This window comes from Monopterus albus, unplaced genomic scaffold (genome assembly GCF_001952655.1).
Source record: "Monopterus albus unplaced genomic scaffold, M_albus_1.0 scaffold508.1, whole genome shotgun sequence".
Taxonomy (NCBI): Eukaryota; Metazoa; Chordata; class Actinopteri; order Synbranchiformes; family Synbranchidae; genus Monopterus; species Monopterus albus.
The window spans coordinates 22,458-31,143 of NW_018128388.1; the positions used below are offsets into that span (position 1 = coordinate 22,458).

The 8,686-nt window shown below is 41.7% G+C and overlaps 1 protein-coding gene across 1 annotated transcript in view; it reads left to right on the top strand.

The window, feature by feature from the left end:
- Window positions 1-137: 137 nt before the first annotated feature.
- The window catches only part of elfn2b (extracellular leucine-rich repeat and fibronectin type III domain containing 2b), a 49,336-nt gene continuing 40,787 nt past the window's right edge, over window positions 138-8,686 (top strand). Inside the window, 1 exon segment of the mRNA XM_020588185.1 lies at window positions 138-233. The gene's annotated coding sequence lies outside the window, so the exon portion shown is untranslated.

Consider the following 8,686-nt stretch of genomic DNA (forward strand, 5'->3'; position numbering starts at 1 on the left):
CAGGGAGTGGTCTGTGCACCCCCCCTCTCTCTCTCTCTCTCTCTCTCTCTCTCTCTCTCTCTCTCTCTCTCTCTCTCTCTCCTTCTCTAACTCCCCCCTTCCCCTCTCAGTCATCCTCTCCCGCCGTGCTGCTGAGCCTGCGTCGTTAGCAGCAGATGAAAAAAAATATATAAATATATATCTCACTTTGCTTCGGCGAAAGGACGCGTTGTTTCAAAGGGAAATAACTGAAGGTACCGTACTGAAACGCATGTTTTAATCTGAAATGTTTAATTGATTTTTGCAATTATTTCTGAAGCCTTGTCTGATAAATGACACGCAATAGATGCAAGATACGGCAGCGCTGAGCGTGCACCTGCACTAGTGACTCCAACGCTCTGCTGAGCTGAGTCCTCCTGGTGCAACACAAGCCCATATGGTTGATTTTACGAGGGCATGGGAGGTTTTTTGAGGGGTGGGGGGGTGAGTTAATTGCGAATATGAGCAGTTATATATTGAGTAATTTGTATGCAATGTGTATGGAATACTGTTTTACTGCTGGGTAGCTTGTTTTGCAACAACCTATGTCACAGCACGTTTGGGTTTAAACGTTAAATACAAGTTATTAAAATCTGTGTAGATTCAAAGTGTCACATCAATACCAGGTGGTATTTTCGCTGGGTTCTGCGGGGATGGACTGGCACAGTACGCGCCCTGGACAGATGTGCGAGAAGAGATTTAGTGTCGAGGGAGGAATCACGCAGGGGGATAATACTGGCGATGCGCGTGTGTGTTTGTGTGGTCTAGCTTGTGTTTATGGGAGTGAATGGCTCAGCTTTCCAGCAGTGATGACTACTCTGTCGCACGACAGGCTCTACGCCTGCAATGTGGGCTTTGGTGTCAGCTGCCTTCACTTGTCCTGGGCTCCAGTGTGTTGCCTTGTGTGTGAGGACTGGTTTAAGTTTAATACCATCAAGAGTGTGGACATTTTGGGAAACAGGGCATTTTGGTCAGTCTTCATTTTCCGGGACACCTGTAAAGGGTTGAGTGATTAAGAAATTGGTTAATTAGGTTTAGGTTAAGGTTACACTTAGGGCAAGGGGCTAGGGAATGCATTGTGTCAGTGACTGCGTGTGCACGACAGACAGACAGACACACAGAGAGAGAGAGAGAGAGAGAGAGAGAGCAACAACAGGGTCCGACTACTGATCGATGGCCCACACAGATTCGTTCGCCCCACAGTTTGTTTTGTCAGGCACAAGATGTGTTGCAGCGGATCAGTAAGACTACATGTTCGTTCTGCAATGTCCGTTAGAGATAAAGCATGTCTGTGAAAGTGCGTCCTTAAAAGCAGTGTGGGCAAAATGCAGCGCCTGGTGGACGGCGCATTGTGCTGACCACAGGCATTGCTGGGCTATAAGCCTCACATGTTGGGGAGACTGAATGCGTCTAAGATGTTAGAAGTGTGTGCATGAGCATGATGCGTGCATGACCTAAATGCAGGCAACATTTTCTTGTCCATTTAGGAGGCTAGAGAATAATGATGCAAACATATTTACACAGGAACCAAGGATTTGGAATAGGAAAGCGGCTGGATGACATATTTCATATTTTGTGCATTAAAATATATACTTTTACTTTTAGAAGTTTAAGGGTACATTCAAATAAAAACACTATTATTTACAGTGCTACTTAGCATTACTCTGAACTAACTGCTGTTTGAAAACCAGTATGCAACAACAACAAAATCAGCATAACATTTTTTAAATAAAAAAACAATTAGGCAAGTACATTTCAGTGAGATTAGATCAGTTAAATAGTTTGAATTTACTGACAGATCAGTAGCTAAGCGCTCCCTCAGGTCCTGACAGATCCGTATATTGGTTTGCGAAAAAAATGGATTCCTTCTTATTCAGTGTAGTAAATTTGTTGTTACTACAGTCAATACACAAAGGCCCTCCTAGTGCCTTAACCATCCCTGCCTAAGCCAAGTCCCATCAATCACTGGTTACAACCACTTTAATTAAGGGTAAACACGTAACACACTACCTACTATGCCCACATTATTTCCCTCTGTTATTACACGGCTTTGGTTTCCCACACACTGCTTCGTTCTCTCTCCACCCACTGTATTCATTTGTCCCATTCTGGTTATTGCTCTGACTCCACTTCCTCTTGATGCTGATGATTCCTGATGTTACCTTTGGGGGGAATGAATGAATCTTGAATGCAATCGCACATCAATGGTGTTCCAGGAAAAAATGAGGAGAGAAATCCTTGGACACCTGAATAGTGATGACTTACCTATCAAACCCACTGCCTTGTTACTGTGTAATCTTCAGCTCATCACAATACTATTGAATGATGTCAATCCTAATTCATGGAATCTATAGTGGAGTTTGTTGGGATCACTCTCAAGAGGTGATGGATTTTACAGCGAAGCGCAATTTTCTTCTTGCAGATGTGACATCCAAGACTTGCTAACTGATACTGTGGGGTTTCCTTTGTGTGTAAAATAGTGAAGAATAACAACACTGCCAAGAGGAAAGTTGATTACTGCACCAATAAGACAAAATACAGCAAAGATGAGAATTAAATATAGGGAAGAAAGACACTGAGAAAAATACTGTTACAAATAGAATGTAACATGACTACTGTATTTGTGCTGAAATTGAAAATATTAGATTGAAATTAGATGGTATGGTAGTCGCAACTAGGATGAAAAAAAATAGTCTCTCTCGTCACAACTAGATTGTTAACTGAAAATTTTTTTAATTGCCTGGGACAATGGAGAGCCACACGAGCTGGAGTAGTTAGTGAATACTTAACAACAGTGCACTGAGAAGCCCAGATGCTTAGAGATCCACTGGCTTAATTAATTCACCTAGCACTCTGATGCAATTCAAATAAATGACGGTCCCAGTGTGGTTGATTTCATACTGTGATGGAATGGCTAATGTGTAACTGATTAAATGGCAGCAAAATCCAGGGATATTAAATCCAATTATTGCATTTACCAATTAATCCTGTGTGCGCATAACTTTAGAAGAAATTTTGAGCTGGTTAAGTATATATAACATGCAATAATTAGGATGGAGGATGACTGGCAGCTTAGGTGAATAACTGACTGACTAGGTCTCTCACCGAGACACCAAATCGCATGCTACTGTTGCTGAGTTGTTGCCATTAGCAACTTCAAGTTGGCGATACAAATGCAACCCGAAAGGCGAGGTCTGTGATCCGCATATAAACAGAGCTGCTGCTTCACCACCAGAAGTCACAGCACAGGTTTGTAACCTGATTTGACAGGATGACAGGTTGATTGGCAAGTCATTTAATACACAGGCAACAAGTTACAGCATTAGTGTCACAGATGCAGTAAAATGGCCATTCATGTTGGAAAAACAATGGTAAAATAGTGCTATAATTTCAACCATAACAACTTAAAACAATAGCATTTTCATCTTCTTTACTGATGCAAATACACATAGACATAAAATAACTAACCCTTTTACTGGTCCTTTAATTAATCTTTTGTATTTTTCATCTTCTTTCTTTTTCACTCATAAAAAATATACACTTTGGTACAATTTTGCATAAAAAAATATGCACATTTAAATCAAGCATCTCCAACTGTGAGGCTGTAGCTTTACAGTGTGTGCTCAGAATGGTCCTAAATTTATACTTCAGGAAATGAGGACTGTCGGCTCTCTGGCCATCGGTTGCCAGGCTCAAATCTTAAGCATTCCCCCCAGCCTCCCTTTCCCAGCCGCACCCTCCAAATCAATTTCTGTATCCATCAGGAAGGATTATGCAAAGATCCAGAGAGGGATAACCCTTGTGAGACATTCACACTTACTCCTCCACAGCACATCTTTGGCCGTATCACATTGTGCTCTCTTTCAGCATACCAGCTGTTGCAGTGCTCTATGCAATCAATACAACAGTCATGTTTCGCAACAACATCACTCCTTCACTGCCAGGAATCTGTGGGAGGTCCCCCTGGGCAAGAGTTACTGAGAGACATGGCAGACAGTGATTCGCTGACAAGATTTCAGAAATGTAACAGCGATGGCAGGTTTGAGAAGGGGATGGAGTATCATTAGGTGTATTTTTGCAGGGTGTGGAAATGTTCATATGGGGAAACTGCTGTTTTTCTTTCCATGATGAAAGGTAAAATGTGTGCACAGAGTAAAGGCAGAAAGAAGCTGGGAAAGAAGAGAAATGAGGGAAGGAACTGAGAGGAGGAATCATGAAGTAGATAAGGGAACCAAGAATATTACAGTATATAGAAAAGAAAGAAAACAATAATTAGGGCGTAATGAAATGTATCTGGCAGGTGCACATGTTTCGTACCAGTTACCTATAGGAAGAAGGGTGATGAAATATCTGTGTAATACATTGTTTTCAGTCCAGTGCAGTCTTGAGTAAGAGTAAAGTGCCATGTGGCATGAACCTAATGTTTGGCTTGAATCCAAATTTATAAACAATTTTTCATTCATTTCATTTGCATGTGTGTCCTCTTACATTGGCCCCATAGCCCCATGTGGCTCTAGGAAAAATATACTAGACAGTAAAGAATATGGGCCCTGATAAACACCTCAAGGAAAGGACTGGAACCTAAATACAAGTGGTCAATGAAGCCACAGAAGTCTTTATGGTGAGGCCAATTATCTGATGATATTGTATTTCTTCTCTCACATTAACAGATTCACAACTCAGCACTTTGTGCAATGTGACCTGACAATAATAAAACATGTTTGACAGGGAAAAGATGTTGAGCAGAAAGAGGAGAGTGCAGCGATGCGTGTCTGGTTGTGGGAAGGTGTTGGCTCTCTGGTGATGACACACTGACATGATGTGCATGTGAGTGCTGTAATGTGAATGTGCACATCCCTGTCTCCACTTTGTGTGTTCAGATTGTGTGTGATGTCAGGCTGAAATTCAAGCAACGGTGCCAAAGATGTGCATGTTGCGTCTTTGTGCAACATATGTGAATGTCTGCACGGTGTGTATGTTAGCCACACACATGGACTCTTGTTTATTCACACTGGCACAAACCTTTTCACACTGTAAGTGCATTTACCACACTACACGTTCCATGGTGTAGTAAATACTTAAACCACTTTTCCTGTATGACAGAATCACATACTGATTATATATGTATCACTTTATTTCAACACTTCACTGTTGCTATATGATACATATATACCAGGTCAATTATTTTAACTCATGATGCCATGCTCTTCTTATGGCATCACAATTTTATCAAATGAAAACTGTGCATATATCAGCCTCTGATATACAGTCTACTGATGGAGCAAATGTAAAATAAATTTATGGTGGACTTCTGAACCTCAGTTCACAAATTCAAAAAACTGATTTGTGTAAGTCAATAGCAATTTAACTTTTCATCTAAATAAGCTAAACAGCACTATAATTCAGAGCTTTGTGCTGCGATCATGCAATGCAGACCAGTGTTTCTGTGATGCCATAAAAAGGGGAAATTAATTCAACTAGCTGGATCTTCAGTGAAGCCAAGCGCTGAGATTTAATAATCTCTTGATGAGTAAGAAGGTTGACATGAGCCATAGAGGTGCTATTTTCAGGGTCTTGCTGCAGTTAACTGTGCACTAATACAATATGAATTTACTCATACCTTCAGTGCAGTGTAATATGAAATTGTTTTACTAATATAACCAAAACAACCATCTGACCAAAACAATATACATAGCAGAGCGTGTGGGCCTATTCCATCCATTCATTATCCATCTATACTGCTTGTCCTAATGAGGGTCCATGGCGGGGGGGGGAGCCAATCCCAGCTGACATGAATGAGAGGCAGGGTCCACCCTGGACAGGTCACCAGTCTATCACAGGGCTGACACATAGACAAACAACCACACACTGTTACGACAGCTCTCTCTCTCTCTCCCTGTCACTCTCCTCTCTCTCTGTGTCCCTCATTTTCTCTCCTGGCAGGTGCTGTTCGGGCGCACACACTCACACTCACTCCTACGGGCAATTTAGAGTCACCAATCAACCTAAGCTGCATGTCTTTGGGCTGTGGGAGGAAGCCGGAGTACCCGGAGAGAACCCACGCAGGCACAGGGAGAACATACAAACTCTGCATAAAAAGGCATCTGGTTAACTGGGGCTCAAACCCAGAACCTTCTTGCTGTGAGGCAACAGCACTAACCACTGCGCTGCTGTGCCAACCATCCACAGTAATGATTACAATTCCTTCCTCAGCATTAAAAATGTGGCACACAAAAATAAAAGCTGATTTTTGAAATTTAGAATCAAATGTATAAGGATTTTCTCTCTGGTGGCTCTATGAGGTTGATGAAACCTGCATGTCTGGGTGCCATGCATGTTACTGTATGTATGCACTAATGTTTCTCTGTATGAAGGTGTATCTGTTTAGTTACTGTTTAGTGTGTGTAATGAGCTGTGTGTGTTAATATTAAGCAAGGGCACCATCTGCCATAGCCTTTGCTTTGCACCAACCCCAGTCTGTTAACCCACACCCATGCTCAAAGATTAAGTCTTTCGGTATTCAAGATCAGAAAAAAATCTTGCTGAGGATAAAAAGAGAGGCAGAACATGGTGGAAGAAGAGTGGGTGTGATGCAGAGAGCACTGTAATTGTTAAAGGGTGATGAATTAAAATCCAAAAGACCGAGAAAAAAAGAAAGTTATTGTATTTCTGCTTGAATTTCAGCCTCTGGTATGTTGACTGATGATGGATTCTGGCATATTTGTCTGAACATCACACACAAAAGTATAAAAATACAAGTTTTCAACCATACACGAACACACAAAGTGGATTTTGGAATAATGCCTTGTATTTTTCTGAAGTGCCCTGGATTCGTATGACATCTGTGCTGAACACAGATCCAGGATGCAGGGTCGCAGTCTTACACGCCTCTCTGCTGTCTCCTTGCAGCTGCTACCCACCCAACACTCCCAGTACCCCATAGAGACTGTGTCTGCCCCCCGCCCACCTAAATTATATAAATCAAGAATCAACTCCAGAGGAGTTATTCATAAGAACCTAATTAAAATTAAGATGACTCCTCTTATAGTAGAAAGTAATAGGACAATCAAATGTGGACTATTAAATATCAGATCTCTCTCATCTAAATCTCTGTTAGTGAATGATTTGATAAGTGAACATCACATTGACTTATTGTGTCTTACTGAAACGTGGTTACAGCAGGAAGAATATGTCAGAAATGTCAAAAGGAGGTGGCGCTCCACTAAGTCAGAAGAGTTTTTCATAGCCTGGAAAGATAGTTTGATAACATATAAGAAAGCCCTTCATAGTGCCAGAACCGCATTTTATTCATCACTGATTGAGGAAAATAAGAACAACCCCAGGTTTCTTTTCAGCACTGTAGCCAGGCTGACAAAGAGCCACAGTGCTGTTGAGCTTAACATTCCCTTAGATCTCAGCAGCAATGACTTCATGAGCTTCTTTACAAATAAAATCACAACTATTAGAGAAAAAATTGGTCGGACCACTCCCACAGCTCTCGCAGATGTGCCATCTACTACAATGGCTTTAGAAACATCTGTAAGACCTCATTTATACTTGGACTACTTCTCCCCTATAGATCCCTCTGAGTTGACCTCAACAATTGCTTCATCTAAATCATCAACATGTCTCCTGGACCCCATCCCGACCAGGCTGCTCAAAGACGTCTTTCCCCTAATCAACACATCCATACTAGATCTGATTAACCTCTCTCTATTAACAGGTTATGTTCCACAGGCTTTTAAACTTGCAGTAATTAAACCTCTACTCAAAAAGCCTACTCTTGACCCAGGTGTCCTAGCTAATTATAGACCAATATCCAATCTCCCATTTATTTCCAAAATCCTTCAAAAAGCTGTTGCAAAGCAGTTATGTGACCACTTGCACAAGAATGATTTGTTTGAGGATTTTCAGTCAGGATTTAGAGTCCATCATAGTACAGAAACCGCATTGGTGAAAGTCACCAATGAAATGTCCACACAAGAAAGGTGTTCCATCAGGGGTTGGTTCGCACAAGTATATAAAGACAAACACACACGCACACACCACATGTCAGGAATCGGCGCGTTATGCTGCCAAAAATGTTGAGGGTGAACTCAATTAAAAGGCCAGACAAGGAAATGTAAAACAAAACCGTCTCTTTAATAAGAGAACTAACGCTAAACAAAACCATACAAGACACGGTGAAACACAAAAATCACAGGTCGGTATAAACAGTCCGAGATCAGAGCCAGCAAACACATACAGCAGAGGAATCCAAATACGTAGTCCAAAGGGAAGTCCGATAATTATACACAGTGACAGTCTGAAGCAAGAGGGCAAGGCAGAACAGAATAGTCAGAGGAACAAGCCGGGTCAAAAACACAAAGTACCAAAACCGAAAAATGCTGGAGAGTGAGAGGTGGCGTCTAGAACAATCTGGCTGGGATTGGTGGGTGAAGGCTGCTTATGATGCGGTGCAAACTATAATGAGCAGGTGAAACTAATGCGGGTGATGAAGAAAGTAAAAAGACCAAAACTGTGGTGAAACAAAACAGGACGTAGCATCAAAATAAAAGCCTGACAGGAAGCAACACAGAACCGAATCATGACACCACACACACACACACACACACACACACACACACACACACACACACACACACACACACACACCACACACACACAC